General features: G+C 41.1%; 1 protein-coding gene across 4 annotated transcripts in view; it reads right to left on the reverse strand.

Moving 5' to 3' along the window:
* Positions 1-27,938, reverse strand: part of SEMA5B (semaphorin 5B) — a 257,508-nt gene that overhangs the window by 152,180 nt on the left and 77,390 nt on the right. For all 4 annotated transcript variants that reach the window (XM_056496469.1, XM_056496470.1, XM_056496467.1 and 1 more), the window contains exon 3: positions 25,335-25,395. The gene's annotated coding sequence lies outside the window, so the exon portion shown is untranslated. The remainder of the gene's footprint in view (positions 1-25,334; positions 25,396-27,938) is intronic.

Below are 27,938 nucleotides of genomic sequence, written 5' to 3' on the forward strand. Positions count from 1 at the left end.
GCAATTGTTGTTAAACCCACCTTCCTGTCAGATAACATACTCATAAATCCATCAGCACCAGGTCACTGCTGCATCCCTCTGGGGTGCAAATGTAATTGAAACCTCATCGCCACTTAAGAGCTGTTGTTTTTCTATGTTTAAGAGGCTAGAGAGGCTAGACTCAACTGCACTAATAGATTAGATCAGACTGGCATTTATACCACCACTGTCTAACTGAAAATCTCCTTGTAAGTCTACAGACAAATGTTTTGCTTCTGATTTGCACTAACTTGCTGTACACACATCCAAACTGCTCAGCTGTGAGAGTCAGGGGTGACGAGCCTTTGGAAAAGAATCAGTTAAAGGTGCTTAAATCTGCTACTTAACTACATTATGTCTCATCAGTCAGATTTGATTCTACTTCCCACTGGTGTTTTTCTTTATCCCTCTATACTCTTTCCATTATTTCTGTTCAAAGAAATAAAGACAGTAGATGAAATGTTAAAATGATTTAGGATTTTCAGCTGTAAGAAGAGTGTATAAGCAACATTAAGAGTCTGCTTTCAGTGTAAGATAGGATATTTGGATAAATCAGATTTCTCAGAGCAATTCAGCAGCTTGGAATTGCTGGTTAAAGAAAGATCTGCTATTCTTTCCCTAGAATGGTGAAACGCTGTTCATGCAAGCTGACTTAGGTATGTTCTTTTAATTTATTTCTCTGTTCTTTCCTTTTCATATAATTTTTTGAAGGTTGCCTTTCAAATTCTTTTAAGCATAATTTTGTACCAGGTGCTGCAGACTCAAATGGAACTGCAAGACTTCAGCACAGTGTGGACAAAAGAGGGCCAAGTCTCATTCAGCTGCATCTGGAAGGGAAGGCAGCTTAGCTGAGACACACAGACATTAGCACAGGTTACCACCAAATTCAGGCACTTCAGCACAGGCTGACTTCTGCATTACTGCTGCCTTATTGATGCAGATTCTCTGAATGGCAAAGTTCTCAGAAGACCAGAATGAAAGAGTTCAATGTTGAGGGCAACAGGCATTGTATTGAATCTGTGCTGATGGAGTTTTCTACAGTGGACTATTTTGTACACTGGAGATGTGCTGAAGCTTTAAAACATGACAAAAATCCAAGTCCACAAAGTCAAGTTGATTTCTACCTGAGAAGACAGGAGGTGGAATGGTGGTGCCTGCAAGCCTGCCTGGGCAGCAAGGTCTGCCTGTCTCTGAGGGCAGAGGTGGGAAATTGCTTGTTACACCTTGGGCCAATGTACTCCACAATTTGCAATGTTTCTCAGTTTCACTCTGCTGATACTGTTGGATGAAAATGGATTTGCCCACATAACCATGGCTAAACCTGCTGCAATTCTGCAGCTTGTGTGGGACTTTCTCCAACAAATGCCTCCTTAAAATTGGAGGAGTGGAGTCTCAACACCATACTGTGTCTGCCACCCACACCTGCAAAACCAGCCAGCTGTGTCTGGCACTCGGACATTGCACAGCCAGAGAGCAAGAAACACATAAACCTTATTTAGATGTTCTTTTAAATAATGTTTTACATAGCTGAGTACAATGCTTTGGGATATTTAATCTCCCTTTGTTACAGGGAACCACCTACTAGAATGATATGGTGCAGAGTCCCAAGGCTGGTTGATGTCAGGCTTGGCAATGCTCAGGTCTGACTTGCAGGAAGGATATTTCAGGCTGATGTAGACATCCTATACATTGAGATGTTATAGCCAAGTTGTCTGTATCAATTCTGTCTTAATTCTCTCTTCAATAGGTGGGAATTAAGAAATTACAGGAAGTCAAATGGCCCCAATCTCCTACATGGTTATTATATCAAAACTGAGTGATCACTCCGCTGACTCAAATACATGAAGAAAGCAAAATCACAGTCACTCAAATTATAAGAAAACAGCTAAAAGTGAAAGCAGACTGTGGTTAATTAAGTAATGAGGAAAAAAGCACACCTATTTTTCATTTGAGTTTTATGTAATTCAGATGCTCACAAGTCTTCACTGCTTCATGATAGACCATAAGAACTCATTAGCAAAGCTTATTTTAATTCTGAGAAAATTACTGTAATATTTGCTCATGGACTTGCATAAGTAATTTACTTAATTTATCCAGTTGAAAGAAAGGACTAAACTGTATGGACTGTAAGTGATAAATGTAATGAAAATTGAGCATTTGCACTGCACTATTTACATTTATCCTGACCTTCCCTAGTTCCACTCTTGTCCAAGCCATACCAGTCTAGCTACCTTTGCTTCCATCACTGCTCTGCTCTGTAACATCAGCATCTCCTTCCTAACATCCCTGTATGCACAACATAAACATGCTTCAGGACACCAGCCAGCTCTGATGGCTGTGAGTCAGAGGAAACTCCTTTATGGGACCATGGAACTTCTCACATCTTCCCTAATGCATGTGACATGGATACTGCCACTGGCAGCACACTGGAGAGAGAATGACTGCCAGTTTTATCTGCATCTGTCAAAAAGCACTGCTTATAACTCCTTAATTTTTGAGCCAGTAGCCTTCTGGAGTCTGGTAGGAATGTACCATCCACAAGAACAATATGGCATGTCAAATAACCAAGTTCCTGCTGAATGAAAGTTATCTTCAGTAAGGTATTAAAAATAATGCTGAATACCAGACACAGTTACGTTCACTTTTTCATCTGCACAGTATTTGCATCATTCACAAAAAAGGGCCTGGTGCTACACAACCAAAGTAACTCTGGAGAACAGACTGTTTTATTCTGCCCTGTGTATAATACGCAAAATTACCAGCCAGCTTCCTAACCCAGCCTCCTCAGTGCTACTGCATCCCTTTAAAAAATAGGAGGAAAAATTGTTTTCTTCTCTACTTAAAAGGAAGAGCTTGCAGTGGACAGAGACAGAGAAAAAAAAGTGTTCTAACCTGGAAACTGGCTGGGTTTATTGTGTGAACATTAATCAGAAATAAATAAGAAATATCAAAGTATGTATTGCACTATTGGCCTGGACCATGCTCCCATGTTCATTACTGCCAAACCTACTCACTAAAGTAGGAAATGCCTCAAAGAGGAGGCTCTCAGTGCCAGAAAAAAAAGGTCAAGGCACCAAGGGTAAAAAACAAGCATAAAGTAATTGCAAGAGTTTGAAAAAACTTGTTATTTAGTCCTGGGAATATGGGGAGAATGAAGCAGAGCACGTTCAGGGTCTGTGAAGAAAGAGTTTGGTGACTTCCCCTTTCTTTCCAGTCATTCAGTCCTGACAGACAGGGACAAATTGAATAAAAATCAAAACCACTGAAGGAAAAGGAGAAACAACACTTTTCATTAGTTTTCATATCTGACAATGTAGTGGGAATCCCTGGAGGAGTGATGCAGTAAGCAATAGCCTGGACACAGAGCCCACAGGCTGGGGTGAAAGTCCTTTAGAGGCAGGGCAGAGCAGGCAACCAGTTACATGCAAAACCAAAAGATCAGACAAATAGGCAAGTCCTAGAATTTTAAAAATCAACCAGCTGTTTTATTAGGAATCAATCTTGCTCCCTTAGGAAAGAAATAAGATAATGGAAAGAGTTAGAGTCAGTAAAGAGCTCTTCACCTGAATTCTGTACAGAAGGACAGCAGTGACTCAGAATAAAAATGGACAAACCCAGGCTGAGACAGAATAAAAGCAGACAGCACATTTCTGTATTACCACTGAAATGAATAGTCTTAATTCATGTGATCAATTCATCTGCCTCTCAGACAGAGAATTTCTCTTTAATATCACTCTCTGTTTTAAATCAGATCATTTTCCTCCTTTCTTTGCAAAAACCCAGGTTCTACCTTTCTACTGCTTCAGTCAAGCCTTTTTCCATCACTTTTCTAGGTCAATTCCTCCATATCACCACTCATCCTGATCTTTTCACAGCTTTACATCCAACAGCAATATTGAATCAATGCTCCTTTGGAATTAGGCATAAAACAACACAGCAAGCAAAAAAGTGACTTCTAGATGTCTAAAGATACATCCTTCTTCTTTCCCTCTTCCTTGCCTGCTTCCACACTCTCTCCTCTCTGCTGGACCTCTACCACATGTCCACTTGGTGCATCTCTTTTGTAGGTTGGAGAGTCTTGGTCTGTTTTGCTCATTTACAGACAGACCTGGTGACCTCACTTATTTTCTTACAATTGAGGTCTGCAATTTCCCTCCTCAAGATCAAGTCTGAAGGCTGAAACAACACTCCCACACCTCCCTGATTAGGTCTTGTCCATGAGTAGCCAAGACCTCTTTGAACATTATGCCCTACAAACATCTCCAGCCTAGCTCAGCTCCAGGAGCAACAGTATCCATCAGAAACACGTCAAAACTACCAGTATGTCCTGAAAGAGTCAAAGAAAGGGTTTATGCTCAAGATTCCCATGTATTATTCTGGCTCTCCTCGCAGCAGGCACAAGTCAGGAAAGATCTCCTTCCAAGGCCTGATCTCATTAAACTGCAACAGAATTTTACTGAACATTCACTCAGTTTTCTGTGCTTTTTGCCCTTTTTGGCAGGAAAAGGTACTTTTGATAGCTCATCTGTTTAACAAGGAAATTCCTCAGAGGGTCTTTGCTGAGAATGTACAAAAATCCACTGACAGCTGCTGTGATGGTTTCTCACTTTTGGGTTAACACACAGACAGGAAGCAGTTGAGGAAAAGTACAATTTATTAAAAACAGGCTCAGTTCCAAAACTCACATTAAGGTACAACACATGGCACAGAGACAACACACTCCCACTGCAGCTACCTGCACAGACAAGCAACCCCAGATTCCCAGGTTTGTGTGAGCCTGGTGCAGGAGCTGCAGTTACACCCAGGGAGAACAGGACCCACACCATTTGCAGTCCTTCAGAACTAGAACACTGCCATAAATTCCCTTCTTGAAAGACACGTCCTGCTTTTCCACATGGTGCAAAGTGAGGCCAAACTTTTGCATTTCTTTTTACATCTTTAAAGCAGCTGTCAGATAGAAAGCTCTCTCTCTGAAGGACACACATGGTCCCTCTCACCACAGCCATCAGTGTAAGTCTTAGTTATCTTTACTGCATCTTTGGGAAAGATCTCCCCCAACTTACAGGAGGGGAAACTGAATCAGAAAGCCACTCAGTGATTTTGCTTGGTGCTCCCCAGTGTAGAACTGGACAATGGTCACTCTGGCTCTCACAGAATGCCCCCAGCACTTATCACACTGGAAAAACAGTGAGATAAGTGCACATTGTCTCATCCACTCCAGCACTGGAGGTGAGGTTTTGCCCCTCTCTCAGGCTGGTGGCTACAGCCCCCCTCCACCAGCAGCCTCTTCTGCTTTTCTTGTACCTCCAGGGAGGCTGCATGGCTTTGGTGGGATAATTTCTTTATGTTCAAATCCATGAACCCCATGGGGACTCACACTGAGGGTGCTGTAAAATGCACATCTCCCTTCTGGCAGAGAGAGGTGCCTTGCCAGGCACCAGCTCACACTAGCACAAGGTTTGTGCTCCAGACACATAGACTCCCATTCTCCTCAAGTACCCAGCAAAGAAAATCACTGAAGCAGGTTCACCTACACAAAACAGGAATATAATGGTCACTTCCAAAAAATTGTTGCTATAAAAAAAGAGATTTTGCCATCCACTTCAGAAATTCCCACTACCAGGTGGTGACTATTTTACTCTCTTTACAAAAGCACAGAAACTCCCACCTCCCCCTCTTCCTGCCCATGTCAGCAGGCTCACTGGGATGTTTTCATGTACACCCACATTTGTCTTTCCTCACATGATATTATAGAAACATTTCAGTTTGCTCTTTTCATACACTACATTCCAAAGCATTTCTGTCAACAGGGAGCTGCATCCCTGCCATAAGCTCATGTGTGTAGTCAACTGGTAGGCAGCCATTAAATCCCACATACAGCCAGAGCCTGTTGGTAAAGACGAGGATCAACACAAAGCAATGACACACTGCAAGGACACAGACACACATGTACCTCTCCTGCAAAGACTTTTTGCCCACTTGAAGCCCCATATAAGGCCCTGATATGTAAAATAAAGGATCAATGATATTTAATGGAGGTTCATGCTCAGTTTTCCCTCTCAGCAGCTTGGTGGTGCAGATCTTGGTGCTGATCCTCATCAGCACGTACCACAAGCACCATGGGCACTGGTAATTAACATTAACATGTAGATGGAAGATCTGGGCACGGCTGACATGAAAGTCAGAACTTCTGAGCATTTAGGAACTGAGTCCTGGCTGCTGCATTGAACACAAGAACTTCAGCAGGGCACTGAACCATGCATGGGGGAAGAAAAGCAGTGCTTGCCTGGAAGTGGTGGTACTTTGCATTTTTTCACAATTAGAAAATTCAGCAGCGGCTAAATGGATTTATATCTGAAGTATCAAAAAGAATATTTTTTCTGCCTCTAGAGAAAATAGCATCCCAAGCTCTAATTTTTATTAAAGCAACTGTAGAAAGCAGTCTAGAATGAAATTGCCATCTGAATCTTAATTATACCTTCACATTGAAACACTGTAGCGAATTACATGTAAGATTAAAAAAAAGGAGTGATATTAACATATAATGAGCCTCATCAATTACTATGGATCAGGAAAAGTAGCCCTCATATTATGGAAATGGTTTAATTTGCATGACTGGATGATTCAGATTCTTCTTGGTCATTCATTCAAATCTCCCCAGAAGACACAGCCACAGAGAAATGTCCCGTAGCAGTCTTAGCCTCAAATAACTAAATTAAATACACTGCTAGTTACCCTCTCATTTTGCAGCAGGGAAATTGAAGAGATCTCCTATGGTAAGTCCAGGGAGGAACACAGATCTTTAGCCATTACTGAGCTAACTGTATATGTATATAAAATTAGTATGATTTTTATAGTGCAGCAGTATGTAAAATGACTTGCATATTTAACTTCTCATGGACAGAGGCTCAGCTCCATGCTGGAAACAAGAAATATATTTAAACAGTAAAGCAAGGGATGAACTTAAGGATAAAGATCAGTGTTCACACCATTTGAAGAGGAGACCAATAACTAATAAAACACCCAGACAACAAACAAACTATTCTCAGAACTAAGGTTGTGTGTGCACTGGGGTTTAGTCCCAGCTTAGCCACTGGAGACAAGTAGTTGAGAGACCTGGGAATACAATAGCACATACAGGGGAGTCACGCTGAGATGTTTCCTTCAGTTTTGTCAGTCTTGGATTTTCTTGGCCATCCTTGGGAGTTTTCCACAGCTATAACTACATTAGCTTATGTGGAGGAACATCTGGATGATGGGCACAAAGATACAAGCCAGGAGCTGCTTGGCAGTATTTTGGACACCTCCATTTATCCTGTCTACTTTAATATTCCTGCTGAAAGAGTCACATTATTTCCCTGTTTTGCAAGGACATTGGGGCAATCCATTTAATACTGTTGAGCAGATTAAGATGTTGAATGAATATCGATCACTAAGCTCATTCTGACTTTAGTACCATATACATACATGGGCCAATCTTCAAGACACTTCTGATGATCAGCACTGACCGATTACATTTAATGAAAACTAGTTTAGAAACACATTTGTGTCAGGTATCCTTCATTCATTTCCAGATTCAATCAGCAAAGGAGAGGGGGAAAGTTTGTTTCCCTTTCTGCAGATTAAAGGCTGCGTCTGCTTTGAAAATTAATCACTTTCTGCTGTCATAAAGTCCTCCAAGAAGGAAACTGATGGATTGGCATCAGGTTGTGCACAACAAACAGATATCCACATACCTGCAAGCTTGTAAAGATTAAGGATGGAAAAGGAGTTTTTGAGGTACACAGAGATACTATTGTGAGTAATGACTTGAGGAAACAAAGGCAAAATCTCCATTTGAAAATGCACTGTGGACTGTTTATTAGAGAATGGAGCAGAGATAAACTTCCAAAGGAAGTTCTGGAAATTTCATCACTTGCAACTGAATGGAAATGAACCAGACAAACTACCTGAGAACATACTATCAGGTGCACTCATGTTTTGGCAGGCAGATCATTTAGGTAACTTTAAAAGCTCCTTTTCTATCTGGGATATTCTGGGAAGGCCCATAGATTTCATTACAAACCCTTGGTCCACCAAGGCTCTCAGTGGGCCTGGGCTGTTAGGAAGAGAAGAGGGGAGGAAGCACCAGCATGTCCTTGGACACAGACATTTTTCAGGAGCACAATCCAGCCATGCAACATGCCCCCTTCTTCTTCCAACCCCACGTCTCAGTCACCATATACAGAAAAGAGCCTGCAGGCATTCATTGCCTTTAAAAACTATCTATGTGACAAGTGGCTGCCTGGCCCTCTCCTGGCTTTAAATCAGAGAGACAGCAGGGCAGTCAAAAATCCCTTGTGGTCCACAGGCATCCTTGTGCCCCACCAAATCACTAGTGTCCCAGCCGTGCCCTTGTTGTGGGCAGCATGGTAACAACGAATGGATAATGACTCCAATTAGGAGGTGTGAATGTCATTTCACTCCCACTGCTCTCTTCCAGGTCACTGTGAATGTGTTTGAAAACTACTGGCACAGCAATTTAACGATAATTCAGATTTAATTTGCACTCTGTCATCTCTGTTTTTTTTCTATAGGCTTTAATAGTTTAATTTAACAGTCTTAAACACTGTCTATATTACCGAGACATAATGTGTTTTTGAGATTTCAGCAGCTGCATGGCACAAAATAATATTTCACATTTATATTGTGCCTTTCATGCCAAAGATGCTGAAAAATGCCTTGATTACTATATCCACAGAAGAATCAACTCATCCATCACTGAAACGCAGTCACTTCTAGGCTGGAAACCTCATCAGTCTTTAATAATTTAGGCAAAATAGGGCAGAATATTCCACTCTTTGAGGAGGCAAGTTGAGCAGGCAAAATTAAGTTATCCAAAACTGCAGTTGGGCAGGGCTGTCTCATACGCTCACCCTCATGACAGGAAGTTTTTTATGACTCTCAGATATCTAATCAAAAGGCAGTACCTGCAGGAGCAGTTTCCCTTACACCAGCATGGTTTATTACCGGTCAAGGGAAGGAAGGCTCTATTGTCTGCTGCCTGCCTCGGCTCTGCCTCTCTCTCTGCCATCTCCCCTCTGGGTCAGTAAGTCCCAATCTGATGCCTGTCAGAACAGACCCTTCATAAGACCCTTCTTCATAAAGAAGCAGTGAAATTATTTCCAAAGTTCCTCACTCCAGCACTGTCGAGGTGGGATCCTTCAAGCCAGTGAGAAAGCACCCACTGATATCACTGTGCTCGGACTCAGGCCCTAATGAAGCCCAGCCCTGCTCTGCCCTTCAGCCCCATGCCTGCTCCCATCACCAGCTGCCTAATTCCCAACTGAACAGGTGCCTGGGGAGAGCACCTTTCCTGTCCCTGTGAGTGCTCTGCTCAATCTTTCAGCAATGGCACAGGAGAGCTCTCTTCCACACATAGATGGAAACCTCGTGATGAAATTGGCTCTTACCCCCTTCAGCTGCCCCACAACCCCTCCTCTGACCAGAGCAAATCCATGGTGTTGCAACCTTCTCTCAAGATGTCATGTTCTCCAGGCCCTGGCAGCCATGGAAGGTGGTGCTTTCCCATGTAGTATCCTAACTAAAGCTTTGTCCCACTGGTGCATCTTTGTGACAGTGATCCAGGGACCAAGTAAAGCAACAGGGAAGTGGGTGGGTGGAGAACAAATGTGCCAAGCTTAATAAAGATTCTCTCTATTTCCAAGAGCATTATCATCCATGTTCATCATTTATTAAAAGGCTTTCATTTATGAAGGCTTTAAAGCCCAGTTTAATAACCTGCAATCATTACTTGAATCACAAAATTTGCTTTTATTATATTTTGTAAATGAAGCACTGTAGCATTTAATGTAAATTATTTTTTCTCCTCCTCTTTTATCAATGTTTTCAAAACCATTATGATCAGATGTTCTTCTCAACCTCCCCTAAAAATGCTCTGCACAATATCTGTGGACCCAAAGTAACACTGTTCCTGGGATTTGAGTACAGCAATGAAAGAACAAAGATAATAAACCTGCCTTTCCTGTGTGCTTGCTGCCTCTGAGGTTTCTAACTGGATTGTTCAGACCATTCTCTCTCCCTAGGGAGAAGCTTGAGGTCCCCTTATATCCAGGAGACATAAAAAGGAATTTGTTCATTATTAATATACTGTCTCCAGGAGGCTTTTTTTAAAAAAAATCAGAGTATAAATTCAGGATGGAATTTATATATGTGCAGACTGAGAACACTGCACTGTTGATGGAGTGGTCTGGAGTTATGGGTAAAGGCATGCTAAAAAACCATCAGTAAGATTCTGCCGCTGGGGTCTTTTCAAGAATCACGGCCAGTCAGAAGGACATTTGCCATGTAGGGCTTCCCAGGGTCTGTGCCTTACTGAGCTACCAGGATGGCAGCAGGCACAGCCACCTGCCTGCTGAGATGGCACAGAAATGCTTCTCAGCCCCAAGTGGAGTGCAAGCTCTCCCCAGCATGTACAGGCACATCCTGAAACCAAATCATGCCTCTGCAGCCCCAGTGGGACTTACGGCAGCACATCATGTCCTTCATGAGGCTAGTCTTTCACAGAGACAAAATGAAATCATTAAAACACCTGGAGTAAAACCAGAAGGAAAAATAAAACATGAAGAAAATTAAACACTGGAAACTGGTCAAAACTGCAAAGCTGAGAGATGTGGATCCAAAATTTGAAGCAATTCTAATCAGGGGTTTGGTTCTGGCTCATCTGTAATTGAAATGAAGCAAAAATCTGCCTGAGACAGTCAACAATCTCAGCTGTTTCCGAGATCTGGCTTTCATTAATTTCATTAACATCTAAAATGCATTCTTATTGCTTGTTCTTATGCTGAAGAGTAAGTGAAAGAACAACACACCAGGAACCAGTTTATCTTTGTTTTCACAGAGAAGCAGATGCAGTCTCAGTCTCAGGGGCACGCAGACCCCTTGCATGGAAAATGACAGCAAGAGTTGTGCAAGTGTGGAAATCTTTAGCCTGAAAAATAAATAAATTGGAACTAGTACTTCAATCAGTCCCTCATGTACTTTGGGGAGCTGATATTATTAGTATTAATCAGTATAACAATCTCAAGCTACGCTTTGCCAGCCTTGCTCCAGAGAAAGTCAAAAAGTCAGAACTGGTATGGAGCCCTCCCAGGAGCCTCTGCTTTGTGAAGCCAGATGTGGGGATCCTGCAGAAGGCTCACACCCTTCCTGATTGCCATGGAAGGATAAATATCACAGACCAAGTTCCTGGGCAGAGGGATGGACTAAACACGCTCTAGTTGTGTGTGTGACCCAGGGTAAAGTGGCACTGAGAAGCTGGTTTCTCACGCCTCTGAAAAAAAGCTGCAGCAGCTGATGAATTTCCTGCGTGCTCCCCACTTCTCTGCAGGTGTTAACACCTCAGCCCATAGGGTGGAAGGAGCAGTGTGTGAGGGCTGTGCCACCTGGAGCCCTTTCAGAAACCCTGCACTCACAAAAGCCAAATCCAGCAGTGCTGTGGGGCACAAACCACTGCTTGGGAGGGGCAAGGAAACCACTTTCAACCTCTGCAGGGTATCAGGACTCAGAAACTCTGGACAAACTTTTAGACAAATTTCCCTTGGTCTAAACCATTTTGCCAGACTGCATCTCTCCTCTAGTGTGACACAAGTCACCAACTGGGTGACTAGAGAGTGCTACAACATACATGGGCCTCAGATTCCATCCCCTGGCATTTCAAAATTCATGGCATAAATTAACTGTTCAGCTCTGTGATGATGCTGATTTGCTTCACTTGGCATAAGCAGATATTTTGCTACAAGAGAGATGATACTTTTCTGAGACCTGTCATCCTTGGGTTTTCAAATCCACTGGCATGTTTAATAGCAAAAATATGAAAGGCAAAAATAGTCTCGTACAGATAAAGACCTCCGTGTCTCAAATGACAATTCAGTTTAATTAAGCCAACTCACATATATTATATTCCACCCATAAAACTTAATATCAGCTAAAAATTCCCATCAAATGCAAATTTTCTTTAGTGATTTATTTATGCAATTGTGAGACAGAGAAAGCACACAAAGCAGTGGGAGCTGCAGGCTGAAGTAAACAGTGCTGTCAGAATATGCAAAACAAGGGAAGAACACAAAAAAAGAGAGAAGGAAGGGACAAACATTTTCTGGCTGGAAAGTTATTGAATGTTTGGAGCCAAAGGGGAGTGGAAAGCTTGGAAAGGAATTTCTACACGTAACCTACAGACTCTACCCTATTTCCATGCCCAGCATCTCTCCCATTTAGCAAACAAATGAAAATCTTTTTGGGGGTAGACTGTGTTAGATCTGTGGTTTTAAAGGTCATTGCCTAAAACCAGCCCCGCAGCAGGCAGGAAGGAGCTTTGCAGTTGGTCGGCTTGGCGTATCCCACACTTTGAGGAGCGCTGGCAGTGAGGTAATCCCTCAGGAATGTGTGTGCGGTTGGATGGCTGTGAAAAGAGAACGGTCAGCTCTGTGCTGAATATTCACGTCACACACACACAATCATTTTTCTTGTTAAGTATTGAGAAGAATGGGAACATTATAAATGCAGTATCTTCTCTGGCTACAAGTTTAGCTGCTTTAAAAAGACCTCAATCCCTGCTTCTCTGCTCCACCAGCTGTGCTCCACCTCCATTCCCAAACCAAATCTGCACACACTAAACTTAATAAGACATTAAAAAAAAAAAAAAAAACCAGGGGAAAAATCAAATACAGCTGAACCAAAGCTAAAGAGTAAGAAGTTTAAAAGGTGATGATGCAGAAAACTGTTAAAAATATATCAAGGTCACTTGTCTATCTAAAAACGACTCTTTATTGAACATATGGGGTTCCATGCCACATGATTGGGTTATATCCATATTCCATGCAAGTGCTTTCCTGTCTACATGCTGAGGAGTCATTTTACCAACAACAGATGAGTTTGCTTTGCCAGTACCAAGTAGTATTGATAGTGCTGGTTGTTGACAATATCTTTATTTGCTTGAGGCACTTGGCAATTTGTTGCAGGGAGACAGAGCATCCCAGCCCAAAATCAAGAACATCATGGAAAGTTTCCCACTTATTTTAGTCAGTTTTTTATCAAACCATAAGCAGGAAAAAAATGCAATATAATGCTTTCAGTCACTTTTCTGATCACTTGCCAATAAGGCTAGACAGATAATCTTCCCTTTTTTCTTTTCTTTTTTTCCTTCCTTTCTTCCTGTTTCAAATGGGCCTCTATTGGCATTTATCTGTCCATTTCCATATGTACTTGGGCACCCTCTAAGCAGAGTTCAGGGGGCTAGGGCTTACAGTTTGCCTGCACAGAAGCAAGATAACAGCACCTCACTGAAGTAATTTTCAAATTAATGGTATCTACAAAAAAAAGAGAGACCAATCACATGCCTCCTTTGAAAATAATATTTTTTCTGTTTTCTAAAAAAAGTTGCAGATACTTGAACTCACAGGACTACATTAAGTTTCTAGGTCAGTAAATTTCAGATTTTAAGATTATTAGCTTGAATGGCACATTTAAATGCCAATCTCTTTTCTGTCAGGAAACAAAACAGTTTAAGCATGCAATTCTTAACCTACTCTAGTACCTTTAAACTTACTATTTAACAAAACAAAATAAAGAAGAGTGGTGAAAAGTTGCCAATCCACTTCAAAGCTTCTTCTATATTTGTGTGTAAGCTAAGTCCAAAAAGGATTAATGAATGTACTCAGAGAGATGAAAACTCACTGGGAACAAACTTCCTAGAATTAAGCAGCAAAAGATTCAAACAGATGCTCTGTACCAGGGGCCAGAATGCAAATTTACTTCAAATGTTTTACAAATTTTAACTTCAATTTCTAAGCACGCATATAGAAATGTCTTTACAGCTGTAACTAATTTCAGCACAGAGGTCTTCAACAACGTGGCACTGGGGAAGGTCCTGGATGGTGTCTGGTTCTGTTTATTTCCAGCTGAGGATTACCCCACAGTGTAACTTCTCTCCCTCAGGAGACACTAAACCTTCACAGATACTAACTGACCAAGCTTTAAAATCCAACTGTTTTCATTAGCTCAAAGCCCTCAACTTTGCCAGTGTGAAAACTGAGATACAGTGCTCCCAGGGGACCCTAAGGTACAATTGTCTGTCGGGGAATTGAAGTCCCCTATGAGACCACATCTTAACACTGTCCCCAGGTCCTTCACAACAGGATGTGAAATGCCTACTTTATACAAGGAGGACCACTTTTCCACTCTCCATTAATGAAGTTCATTAACTCACATGGACCAAAGGCATTTTCTGGGTTTCTATCTCTACCACCATGACTACAGCAAAGTCTGCTCATACTTCCTTACAGTGGGTGCCCCCACTGAAATTTCTGCAAACAGTGCCTCTCCCATGCAACATATCCAGGAAGCTGATTGTCTGCATGAAATAATTTCCATAATTTTGAAACTGTCCAATTTTCACATGTTTGGAAGGAAAGAACTAGGGGCAATGGTTAAAAAAGTTATACTACTAAAAAGTTACTTTCCTTTCAACTACTGTATCAAATTCATGAATACCTTCTGCTGTTGGTGAAATGATCCCCCATTAACATTAAAATTTATTATTGCTGCTCCATTAATGAGACCACAAAAGATGGAAATGAGGCCTATAAATATGCTAAGAGTTAAAGTCACGAATCGTAACAGCGTGCGCACTTTATGAGTAATGTTTCGGTACCACTGGCATTCAAAACAGCTTGGAAGGATGGCTCTGCTGCATAAGCATCTGGCTTAACAAACACCACCCCAAAAGGTCCAAACAGAAAACCACAATTCCTGAAACTACAGGTTAAAATATCGGCAGAGTCAAATCAGTCTTGACCCCAGCCACTGAGTTCCATGCGGTTCATTGCTAAAATGCTTTTGCAGAAGGACTGACTTTCTCAGCCAAGATCACTGGGACTGTTCAATTTCAACTAGCAAATCCTGCAGGAGGAAGGACTGTCTCCATGCCCTTTGTTTAAAAAAACCCCTTTATTCCACGTTAAATGTCTGCTTACTGGCACCACACCCAGTACTGGGGGATATTGATCTCTTGATAGTGCACCCCATCTTCCAGGAAAAAGTGCAGGCTACAAATAGAGAATTCCAGTCTTGGGAACCATATTAAGATTCATGTGAGAAATAAATTTATTGCCAGGTAGCCTTTTAGATCCACCAGGCTCCCACAGTTCCTCTGTTGATATTTTCTCCAACAGTGAATATCCTCCATGGGTCAAGAAACATCCTTATGCAAATGGCATTACTGCAACTTGCATTTTCAATTATTAATATTCCACTTTCTGTCTTACAAATGTTTTCAGAAAAGGAGGAAAGCAGAAGCTTGTTCCCCTGGGAACAAAACCACAAAATGTGATACCTTGCTGAGTTAGGAAAGGAACGGTCTTTTCACCACAGGGATGTCATATGCTAGCAACATTTTTGTTTCTGCATTTTATTTCTCTTTACTGATTAAAAATGATCAATTCTATCCCATTTTTGAGCATAGCTGACAGCACTAGGCTTATGCTAAATGAAATGTGTAGCACTATCATCTTGCAAGGAACAAAATTATAATGATTACATTATTTTTTCTGATTTATTTTGCAGGAATCTGAGATTTCATGACAGGGACTGGCTTTGCTCTGTGGTCCTGCAATGTCAGTGAGAAGAGGACATTGCAATCCATGCTGCTTTTAAGCATTAACAAAAGAAATGGTCTAAATTAGCCAGTATGCCACAGTAGCAATAGTAAGTTTGGAAAAAACCCGAGATGCCTTTAGTAAGATGAAATGAAACAAAAACATGAAAAGCAAACTATTTGATGAGAGCACAGGCTATTTCAATAAATCTAGTTATTTGATAAGCAGACTACCACTGTCAGCCTTTTATCATCTGTGAAAATGCATGATGGATCTTCTCTGTTTGCTTACAATTTCAGACCTTCCCCTTCTGATCAACATCAGCATTTTGCTCCAGCGCCTCTAAGGACATGGATTGCTAACAACCAGCCAGATTCCACCTTTCAGGAAGACTCTAAAGACTGACAACACAGGCATGGCTCAGTGTTGTGTACATATGGCACACAGACTGGGTAGTTCAAGGCTGTTAAATGTTCAACTTTTTCTGAGTTTGCCTAAAGGGAATAAAAACGGCTCCTGCTGAGAGTGTATGCACATAAAGCTGTTACAAACATTTAATTTTAGCTTCTCTGAAACAGAATTAGTTTGTGCATTCTGCACCACCAGTTCCTACTGCGGCTGCTCAGATGAGGTGGTTTTGGAGGGTTATTAATTCCCATATTAATAGTCAGCCTCCCCCACAATGCTGAAATAGAGGGTCCTGAGTTTTTTCAGTCTTACTTTCCCACACTTCTTTCAATTCTTCCATAATAAGCAGATAAAGTCATTCTTTGGATGAAAAGGACTTCAGTCCAACACAGGCTCACAATACTTTATCTAGCTTTGTGATTCAACTACACATTTTACCTTCTATGTAAAAAAAAAAAAAAAAAACTTGCTCAAAAAAAAAAAAGGCTAGAAAATAATTTTAAATGTACAGCAGGTTTCAGGGAAACTGCTGAAACAGCAACATCCTGTGTGCACTGTTTGTTTGTGCTGAAGCAGTTAGGAGAGAAAGGCTCAGATATGATTTTTAAACTAAGCTGGTGAAAAATGTTTCATTCTCTAACAGAGTTGATTTGAAAGGATTATTTCTCTGCTACACTCTGAGAGAGCAATGCTGCCAGATGTCATGAAACTAAAATGCTTTATCTAAATCATAAGATATTGCCCGAAATCATGTGCACTTTACATACCATGCAGCCTCTTTCTGTCCTTTAGCTGAAGTTTAGGTATAAAGCTTAGAGGCATGACTGAAACAGCCCCAGAAAACTCTATGGAGATTGAAACTGCTTGAATTGGAGCAAAGCAGAAATTACTCCATCAAAGTCAGCTCTTTAGTACTGAAGTTTATCTCATTTATGCTGGCTAAGGATCTAACTCTACTATCTACAGATTGAAAGATGCTAAAAAAGGAACTATTTTTATATGCTCTACCAAATATAAAATATGTGAGTGAAACGTAGGCAAAGATTGATCTCACCCTACTTTATTCACCTGAGCTAAGATAGTCTGCAAGCCTTGGTACGTCAGCAGGAGGAGATCAGCAGTCCCAAAGGCCAGCTCTTGTCACCCATGGGAACGCCCTTCTGGTGAGTCACCCTCTAGAAATGCTCATCTCCTTTCTCCACTACACAACAAAACTGGATTATGACAGACTGTCCCAATCAGTTGTAACAAAACAATCTGATGGCTGTGTGAAATCCTGATCCTCCGCTTTTTTTCCCCACTATTTTTGTGTCAGCATAAATCTACTGACTTCTGCAAGGTTACTCATACTCAAATTCATCTAGTCATAATACTCTCCATAAAGCCATATTCACCTGGTTTGAAAGCTGTTGAGAATGCTGAGTTCAGTTGTCCTAACTTCTCTAGAAAATACGCACAAAATGCAAGAGACTCACAGATCACCCTTTATATAAGGCCTTTCACTCTTTTCATCCCAGTTTTACCTTTTCACCTCAACAAGAAGTTTGTTTTGACATCAGACAACGCTACCACAAAACAACTGAGAAATATAAAATACTGTAACAGCCACAGGATGAATTGTCCTGGATGTGAAGCAAAACTAGACATTGTTTACACTTCACTGCATCACTTACAGTGAATTTTGCTGAAGTTTTTGAGAGTTAATAAGCTGCCTGCTTCTCTTTCAGTGTACAACAGTGTCAAGTCAGTATAGAGAGGTACAGAAACAGTATCTGATCTAAAGCTAGAAACTAAAGAGCTTATTCCCCCTCATCTGGTGAAGAATCCAGTAAGCCTCTTAGGCATGTAGTTGAAAACACAGTAAGGACAGTATAACCCTTCCTAGAATTGAAGGATCAGGAAGAATGTAAGAAACAAGAGGCAAACAAGTTAAATACAGTACGCTTGAGGAGAGCTTTATCAAAGGTGATGCATTGGGTCGGTCCTTCAGCAGACACCACAGCACCCACTCCATACAGGGAGCAGCCTGGGACTGTGCCTAGTCTTGACTCAGGTGGGGCTGATTCCACCTTTGGGCACCTCTCTCTTCCTCATCTGTAAAACGGTGATAATTCCTTATGGATAAAGATCAGTATATAGGAGCTAAGCCCTATCCTTCATGTCTTCAGGCAGGCAACACCCTGAGGAAATCGGTGTGGGATTTCCCAGGCAAAAGGTTAGAGGACAGAGCCCAAAACTGTGGGACAAAGCCTGCATAAGGAGGAAGGGGTGACCCAAGTACTGTGCCCTTCACATATCTCCTGAGTGGTGCAAAAGTATTTCCCATGTTTGTTGTTGCAAAGCAAAGCTGAGAGATATTGCTGCTCTACAAACACAGTCATTTCATCAGAGGACATCAAAACAAGTTTTGCCTTTGTTTTGCCCTTCATAACTTAAAAAGGCATCTCCTGAATAAACAAATTCCCTTCTTGTTTCATTGTCTCCAAACACACTGCTTCCACCTGGAGCCAGCCTCTGCAGCAGCTATGATGTTGTTCTAATATGGTAAATGTCCTTTCTTCCCTTCCCCCTCCTCTCCCCTTTCCTACCTGGGGAACTCAGCTACCCACAGAAAAACTTGAAAAGAGAAAATCAGACTAAAATGTTGGCTTCTATGGCCCAGAAATAAGAACTGAAAAAAAGTGAAACCTTATGCCTTGTCCCCGGTGGCTCAGGGACTTGGAGCCAAATCAAGGCCATTAAAACAGAATATTGCTCTTAGTGTACAATAAATAAATAAATAAATAAACAAATAAACAAATAAAGGACTACTCATTCCTGCCCTTTGGGATATATTTTCTAAGGAGGAAGAAAATCCCTGTGGAGTTTATTATGTGTAGAAAGGATGTGTGCCTCCTAGGGAAAAGCAGTGGGGGTAGTTTTTCCCTTGGTGATTTCTTTCCCACCTTTATATCACTTTTTTATTAATTTTTGCAAGTCTCACTCCCTTCCTTCTGCAATAAGTGAAGCCACACAAAGGAACATGCAGGTAATTCAGCCACTCAAAACTACACAGCATCTCCTTTCCTATATAAACAATCAGTGTGTGGCCTGGGTTTCATTTGCAACTGTAAATGAAACAGGCCTACAACTGTGTTCATAATCCTCCTTAATTGAATTTCTGTGACAAAACCCAGACAAAATTATTACCTTCAAGTTAACAGTTTGTGCAAAGTAGCCAAGGGTTCCTGGGAAGCTTTAAAACAAATGCAGGATAAAACTGGATACCACAAAGCAGCTATTTGGTGTTGGTACCATTTGTTTGAAGTGGGGGAGGTTTCCCTGGAGGAACAAAGTCATTTTAATATGAAGGACAGGCCAGGAATTCAACACAAGCCAAGAAAAAAGTGAGAATTAAATAAGCAGTGGACAAGGTTGGATATAAACCAGCACATGCTGCTCACACTAAAGCTACTGGAAGGAGGTGTTGGGCTGTCCTGGCTGTTTAAAGGGCAGCATCATTCACAACTTGGTGTGGCTCATGGGACAGTTTCAGAAATCCAGAAGGACTTTAAGCAACTGTTAGTTTTGTATTGAAGTTCACACCCCATTGAAAGGGTATCTCCTTCAAAGTTCTCATGTAATAATTTCCTTCAACTAGATCATCAGTTCTACAGTAAACACGCAGAGCCTTAGTAATGATGTCAGGCTGTTGGTAAAATATCTAAACTTACTTTTAAAATGTGAGAACCACTGCTAAATGAAAGCAATGATGCAAAAAGGTCACTGTCCTGCAGGGCACTCCCACAGCTTGCAGAAGAAAAGAACTAAAGCCTTTCCTGTCACCCAAATTTAGTATTTGTTTTTCTTTCAGATGATTCAGATGTTTTTTGACAAATTGGGCAAAGTTGATGTGAACAGAGACGTCTGTTTGCAACAGATAATTTTGTGTGCCAGCGCCATGTACTTGGACAAACATTCTGTATTTTACCCCAGAGTACCATGTTTAAGTCATCTCTATATCAACTGGTAACTAAAGCAAACTAGCAAAGTTATTAGGGATCAAAGCAGGCTCTTTATGCTTCAGTTTACAGGGTTTACAGAGCAGGGAAAACCATGTCATCCCAAGGCAGTGCCTGCCTGGGTTTCCGCCCCATATCTCATAGAAGTTAATATCCTTTGCATTTTAAGCAGAAGGGAAAGCTACAAGGGAATGGGAAAGGCTGAGGTAATGGAAATAGAAATCTTACAATTCCTCAGTATGCATCCATGTCGTGTGTGCTACCCAGCCCTCTTTGCAGGCAGAACTGATGGAAAATTTAGGGATAGAGGAGGCTGGCGAGGCCTCATGTTTAAATTTCCTCCAAGTAAAATATTGCTATAAGTGATTAAATGAGCATTCCTGTTCAGAGACAGGCAGGCAGACCAGAATTCATTTCCACAGACCTCTGTGGCACTGCAGGACAGTGGGTCTCTGTCCCCATCCTCACTTGCAAGGCACAGCTAACATAATGAGGGACCTCAGAAGAGTTTCCAGAAGACATGTCCACTCCCAGAGATCCAGAGGGGTAACAATCAGGTGCTACTGCTTTCTTCAGTGTCTCTGCTGTGCCAAACATTTCAGCAGTTGCATTAATACCTAGCTTTGAGAGATGGCTCATTAGCCCTTGGGTCCTGTGCCACTTTAAGGAACCTTTTCAGAACAACTCTTTTATAGTTTGTGTGCTCTGTTGTTCCTCAGGCCACAAGTTAAACACACTGAACAACACCAGGGAAAGAAATAAACACTGAGTCAGAAATAAATAAATGCATATGGACATGCCTAATATCCCCACACACACAAATATACAATCAGGGCTAGAGATCAATGTTTTCAGGAAAAGGCATGAGGGAAAAAATTATCACAGTGCTTTGTCATTGGTGGCAAAGGAAAGAAAAAGGAACATTCAAAAGGGTGATGAAATGTTTCAAGAAAAAGCAATATATTTTTATGTACCTGTAAAATCCATTGGCAATGATTTTTCTGGTTAATTGGTTTCATCTTATTAAACTAAAAATGTATTTGTAAAATCCAGACATATTTAAGCATAAGTCCAAGTTCTTCAACCAAAAGCCAATACACCATTTAAAAAAAAAGAAAATTCAGCAATACAAGCAATTTTCCATTAGCTTGAAATCACAGCACTCATATTGAGAAAAGAAATGGATAGAGTGCTTGACTTCTCTAAAATGCACTTTGAAAAAATCACGTAAATCATTTACCCCAAAACTGCCGTCCTCTTTCGCCCTGGCCCTGTGAAAATGGATGAATATTTTGGCCCAATTATGCAGTGAGTTATAAACCAACATTCTCCTATCTTTCCTTGCACTTGTCATGTTCAACTTTTTCCCCTTTATTAGACCGCTCTTCTTCCCATTAAATAGTCCCTCTGTCTCTCTTGCCAAAGAACTGCCAATGATTTTACAGAAGAATAGACTCTGCTTTACCAATGGAAAAGAACCTCTAATGTACCATGGACACAGCACAGTGAAGCATGGTAATTTGCCTGTGTTAATGATGGTACTTCACAACGATCAGGAAAACAAAAATCTCTAATAGCTAAATGATATCCAGTCCTTCTGCAGCCTGTTGAATTCAAAATCAGTGGGAGCAAAACCCAATATCCTTTAGGAGATGAGCTAAAAAGTGGTTACAACTTTTCTTTTCTTTCCCCCCAAATTCCTGATCGGCATTGAATCACTAAAATACATTATTTAGTGCTGGAAGCAGGACAAAAAAAAACAAAAAAAAACAAACCAAGTGTTACAAAATGTTTTAGCAGCTCAAAAGCAAGTGGAGAAAAATTAATGAAATATATGTAAATATTTTTGGACATACTTTACACTGGCATGATTTTTTAAATCATGTAAAATAAAGCAGGACTAAAGTATAATTCATAATTTTCTCTTTTTTAGGTGAAAACTATTTACTGTGGGAAGGACAGAGTGGCAATCCATGTGTGTCACTGCTTACTTCTGAAGATGATCCAGTTCCACAAAGCTCTGAGCTCTTGAGTGCTAAATCATCCCTGAGAAATGTCTTCAGCCACAGCTCTCATCAGAAAGCTTCTTGGAGCTGGGTTCCCTAGGCTGCCTGGCTGGGCAGAGCACTGATTGCTTTGGCCAGTCAGAGCGTCATAGCTCCAAACGTCAATTTTCAAATACAGCACATTAAGCTACTTCGTGGGAGAAACTCTGCACTCATATTTGGCCAAACACAACAGGCAGAAAGCACTGGCTTTGATGACATTATTTGGAGTGCACAAGAAGCAACCAGGGATCATAAACAATCATATGGTGCATGTTTGGTAATCCTTTGGCACCGTTGAAAGGTTGGAGAATAGACTCAAACACAGGTTTATGAAAAAAAGATGAACAATATTTACAATATTGCTTATATAAGAAAGGGCTTCTATGATATTTTCCAAGGGCAGAGGGAGTGATTTGTCATCCAGCTGCAGGTCTGTAGATTTTGTAGCTGTCTGATTGGCACACTCCACACGTTCCTTGTCCAAAACTTTCTGGTACAGCTGTGCAAAACAGGAACAGGACTTGAATTCAAGAGTGGCTAAGAATATAGGATCAAGCCATTTCAATTTCATCTCCTTATAATTTCACAGACTCACACAGTATCACAGAATCATTTAGGCTGAAAAAGACCTCTGAGATCATCGAGTCCAACCTTTAACTGACCTCCAACTTGTGAACCAGATAATGGCACTGAGAGCCACATCCAGTCATTTCTTGAACACCTTCAGGGATGGTGACGCCACCAACTCCATGGGCAGCCCCTTCCGATGAAATCCTTGTCCAGGCATTTTTCAATCCATGATGTTCATTACTTAATAAACCCTGAGGTAAGACCCTTTCCCCATTAAGAGACAGCTTTTACTGTAGAGTGTTTAGGGTGTTGTTGGGGATGTAAGGTGAGGGGGAAGTAATATTATTTACTGTAGAGTTCTACACTTGATTCTCCTGTGCTTACCACAGGAAAAGTTTGTCAATGCAGGCTGAAAATAAGCACCTGAAGACTCTCTAAATACGTGTTTATTCAATCTGGAGTAGCACTCAAGGGGAGTACTAAAATCTTCAAGACAAATGCCACACACCACATATTAAAAATTCCCCAAATGTTGGATTATTAAGTCTTTTTTACTAGCATGCCTGCTTCAACTAAAACACATGTTCTAAAAATCCCACAAGATGGGTGTTTCAACAGCTGGCTCAATGTTTGATTAGCAGAAAATATGTCTATAGCACTAGCAACCAGGCCTTGGGAGAGATATAAGCAAAGGAGCACTGACGTGCCTTAAACATCAAACGATTTACTGTAATTTTAAATATCAACATTTTCTGAATGAAGAGTTTTGATATCTTTCATCTTGTGTTTTGAAGACTTTGCCAAGCTGAGACCATAATACTTATAAGCAAATTATCAGCAAACCATGGCTGACTCCACAGATGCCTGATATTTGAGACTTGCCCAGACAATCTCGCTGTGAAGTCAAGGGGCTAAGGAAAGACTCCAGCTGTGGCCCAGCAGAAATGCTTCTCCAGTGGGGCATTCAATCCCCAAACCAGGCCTTGCTCAAAGCTGCTTGTCAGTGTGCAGAGGGCATGCTGTCTTCCAGGGGCTGAATGCAAAACAAACCTTACCCATGGGGCAAAATTCACAGCTCCAATAGAACAAGCAGAGATGCTCTTTCAGATGGGCCAGGGCAGGAAACCAGAACAGCTCTCACTGCTAGCAATGAACAGTCATCCTCTCATCCTGCCAGCACAGCACAGCACCACCCCCACCTTTGGGGCTGCAGAAGCCCTGCAAGCAAAGCCAGAGGCAGGGACAGAGCAGGTTCACAGGCCACAGCCACCTTTTTCTGTGGGCAGGGACACCCCTGTGCTGCAAAGCCTTGGACCCCTCAGTGATCATATCAAGGGAGGCTGCAGATCATCCCTCCTCTGCCCTTATCTAAAGCAACAGCAACACAATAAAAAGTCAAGTGAGCAGAAAGGCTGGAGGAACTCACACAGCAAAGCTTCTTTCTTAGTGTCCCTCTTGACATCAAACTGCTTTGGTGAACAGTACTGCTCATCCACAGGGTTGCCAACACCTGGAGATGGTGCAAGGCGCCTGTCATAGCAACTTAAGTATTATCCGTGATTGTGTCTCTAGATTTTGCAAGATGCACAGGCAAAATCATTACACCCATTAATTTTAAAGTAGTGGTATCTCTTTTGCTTGCTACTTGCCAGGCAAATATAGCTACCAAAGTGTGCAGCTATTAAATGCCAACCACAGTTCCTACCACCCTTTTTTGTTCTTCACCTTCCTTTCACTGTGCATTTTCCTCAAGATCTTTCTTGCTTGATTTTCTTGAGAAAAATGGCCTCCTTTATTGATTAAATTACAAATTCCAATGCCGGATGATTGAGTTATATGATAACACTTGATGAAAGACAATTGAAATAAAGGAAAATTAGCACTCTCTTTATTACAAAAGGTTTGGATGTTGAGTAGCTGACTGAATTAAATGGAGATTGAGCAGATCTGAGAGAATTGATTAGGAAAAACAATGCAGAATTCAGAAAAGAGATACCAAAATTAGCACCTTACTAATTTGCCTTAGAAAAAGATGGGAAAAGTTGAGAGGGAGAAGGAAACTACATCCTTTTTGTGCATTCACAACCAGGAATTGCCCAAAAAGTTTACTCTGTGATAAGACTCCTAAGATACTGAACTCTGACATCAAGTTACCAAAGGCCAACAAACACACGACTAGGTCAACAGCCTCTAGGGTTCATTTGTTCAGCTCCTAGGCCTTTTTAATTAGTATCACAAGCAAAATAACATTCTTGGCCTTTGTTCTGTGCCTGGGAACCAACAGCATTCCAGCTTTTGGTAATGTATCCTTGTTTTTTATTCACTGCTCATAGATGCTAATGAGTGATATTTAATTTTGTCTGCTTGTAACATTTCCTGCAATACTGACAGATGTCTTGGGCTTTCTTTCTGCAGATTAGGCAACCATTATTGGAGCTCTTAGATTAAAAAAGAAGCTGATAAAGCAAAGCATCTAAAATGGCACGATCGACTTTGAAACCATGTCTTCTCTCAGTGACTTCCCTGCAAGCTTGTAGTTAGACAGAGTCTAGCAAAGATGAGTTCTAGCAAAGCTCTGGAAAGAGTGTAAACACAGCTCTTAAACAAGGACTGTAAACATGATATTCTTTACTTACAGCTTCTGCATTACTGAAGTGTCATATTTGAAGTCATGCTCCAGGGAAAATCTTAAGTGACCTGTGAAAAGATCAGAAAACGAGTCTTCAGTGGATATTTCTAATTATATCTTCTACCAGATAGGGGAGAATTTTGACATTATTTGAATCATCATTGAATTATATGAAATCAAATGTAGTGAAAGTATTATTTAAGTTTAAGCAAAAAGCAATATAAAAATTTTCCTTAGTGCTCACCTGAAGGTTACTTCAAAATTACCTTCAGCTGCAATTATTTGCTTTCTGTAAAAAATTCTAGTCTACAGATTGGGTAGCAGAAAATGTTTGTGGAAACAATAAACATTTTAACACAATCAATCTGACTGATAAATTTTGCAGCCCTGTTTGAACTTTTCATAATCCTAAATTCTTCATCCTCACAGAAGAGACAAGAAATCACTCTTGTCCCAGTTTCCAAGTGGGAGATTTGCACCAGTGAGAAATGTAGGCTGTGAACACATATCTTACTCCTCATTCCAATGCTTTCTTTGGGAACAGTCCTGTCCCCACCATCCATCACTGTGCCTCATCATTCACTCCTGCTGGAGCTCATTGCACCTTCCATTCTGCCAGTTGAACTACAGATGTACTCAGGTTAGTCAAGAGTTATTTGAGCTGCTGAAGTCAATGCAGGAGCTGCAGCCAGATGATGTGTGAGTCCAGCCTACATGATCTGCTCCCAGTATCACAACAGGCATGGCAGGGCAGAGAGCCTGCACATGGCTGTGAGCCATAAACCCTCTCTTTGAAACACCAAAAGCAAAGCTCAGAATTAACAAATTTGCTCAAGAAACCCACATCTGAAAGGTTATTTTCGCCGTTTTCACCCTTATGTCTTAACCAAACCCCAAAACAGTCTCATTAAAGTAAAAAGGCAAAAAATTATGACAGATTCTAACAAATTCTAGATTATTTTGTACTAATTTATCCTTTAATAATGACAGCACCACAAAGCCTACCCTGTCTCTGAACTCTTTGCATTGAGCACAGTGCAGACATTGGCTGTGGTAGTCTCTGCTCCCTGAAGCTCACCAGCAAGAGATTAAAGAGCTAAAAGTGTAGGCAGGGAAAAAACAGAGACAGCAAAAATTGGAGGACACTTCTGTACCCTGGCTGGTGAGCACAAACCCCACTCAGCCAGTAAGAAATTAATCACTGCAAGGAGATTCTGACCCCACTACCTATTATGCTCGACAGACAAACACAGTGAAATAATTTACCTAGTTATTTACATGGCTTCCATTAGAGCCATGTCTGAGCATTCACAAACCAGATGGGTTTTTCCTCACTGTGCTCCTGAGAAGAAGCACATGCTGCTAATGCTACATCATAGAGAATAGAGATACTAAAAAGACAAAATGCTTTTTCCAGGGGAACTAGTATCTGATCTGACAAAATCCTATATAATGCCAGAGGGCTTCTGTAGGTTAAGGTGCTGCACTCAGGGACAGGCCATCAGGTTTAACCATAGGCAGACTTCTTACCACCCTGGTAATTATTTTTTGAACAATGGCTTCTATACAGTATGAATCAGGAAAAGTGAAAGGTAAAAAGAGAAAGGGAGGGTAAAAAGGGAAAATAGGGAAAAAAAATTATAAAGGAGAGTCATGATAAATGTAGCACCCTCTGAAAAAAACCAAACTGCAGAAACAGAAGAACCAGTCATGCAGTTCACTGAGAGGACTGAAGCAATTGTTTCCATCAAGAAACCTCATTCATCACATTTCCATAACCCAGAAAAGGCTCTCACAGTCTCCTCTTTCAACATATGAAGACTAACACGCATACAGACTCTCACATTTCCTTCCTTCTCCTATCACTTTCCTCATGGAAGAAATCATAGAAACGGATGAAGATATGAACATTTCTGCAGCTGTTCTGCCAGGGCAGAATCCTGAAAGTGGGACATCCAGAGAAACCCAGGAGTGACAGAGCACCCACCCACCAAAAGGACTCAGTCTTCACTGTAAGATAATTCCTGCTTCTTTAAAATGGTAACAGTGGAAATTCTTCTTCAGTGATATCCCAGGAGCCAGATCAGAGCCCAACACATCAGCTTGTGAGCAAACAAGATCCATCTGTTAGCTCAAACCTCCAGGACCGGCAGGTAGTCTTTTCTATAAAGTAAGCCACTGGACAGCACAAACTCTTTTTTCATCAGCAGAATAATTCTGGTCTGCACACTGCCTCTCTAAACATAATAGCTCCCCTTTGGCTAGAGAATAGAGGATTCCCTAAATGAACCCTTTGATCTGCAAGACACTGAGCCTTCTACTGAAATTTCTTCTCAGACATTTGAATTCCCTGCCAGGTTACAGCATGAAACCTTTCTCATCTCTCCATTAAACAGCAGATAGACAGATGGGATAGTCTTCATCTTTCAGAACTCTTGAAGTTCATTTGCCATCAATTTTAACAGGAATGCTCAGAGCTCCTATTAAGTTTAACAGAACCAAACCTATAGATTGTGCTCAATCAAAGCCAGGAGAATCCCAAGCCTGGTAGTCCCTCTGCAAGGCTGTCATCAATAAAAAAGAATCAGCATAATATAAATAACAGTATAAT

Source organism: Oenanthe melanoleuca, chromosome 7 (assembly GCF_029582105.1).
Source record: "Oenanthe melanoleuca isolate GR-GAL-2019-014 chromosome 7, OMel1.0, whole genome shotgun sequence".
NCBI lineage: Eukaryota > Metazoa > Chordata > Aves > Passeriformes > Muscicapidae > Oenanthe > Oenanthe melanoleuca.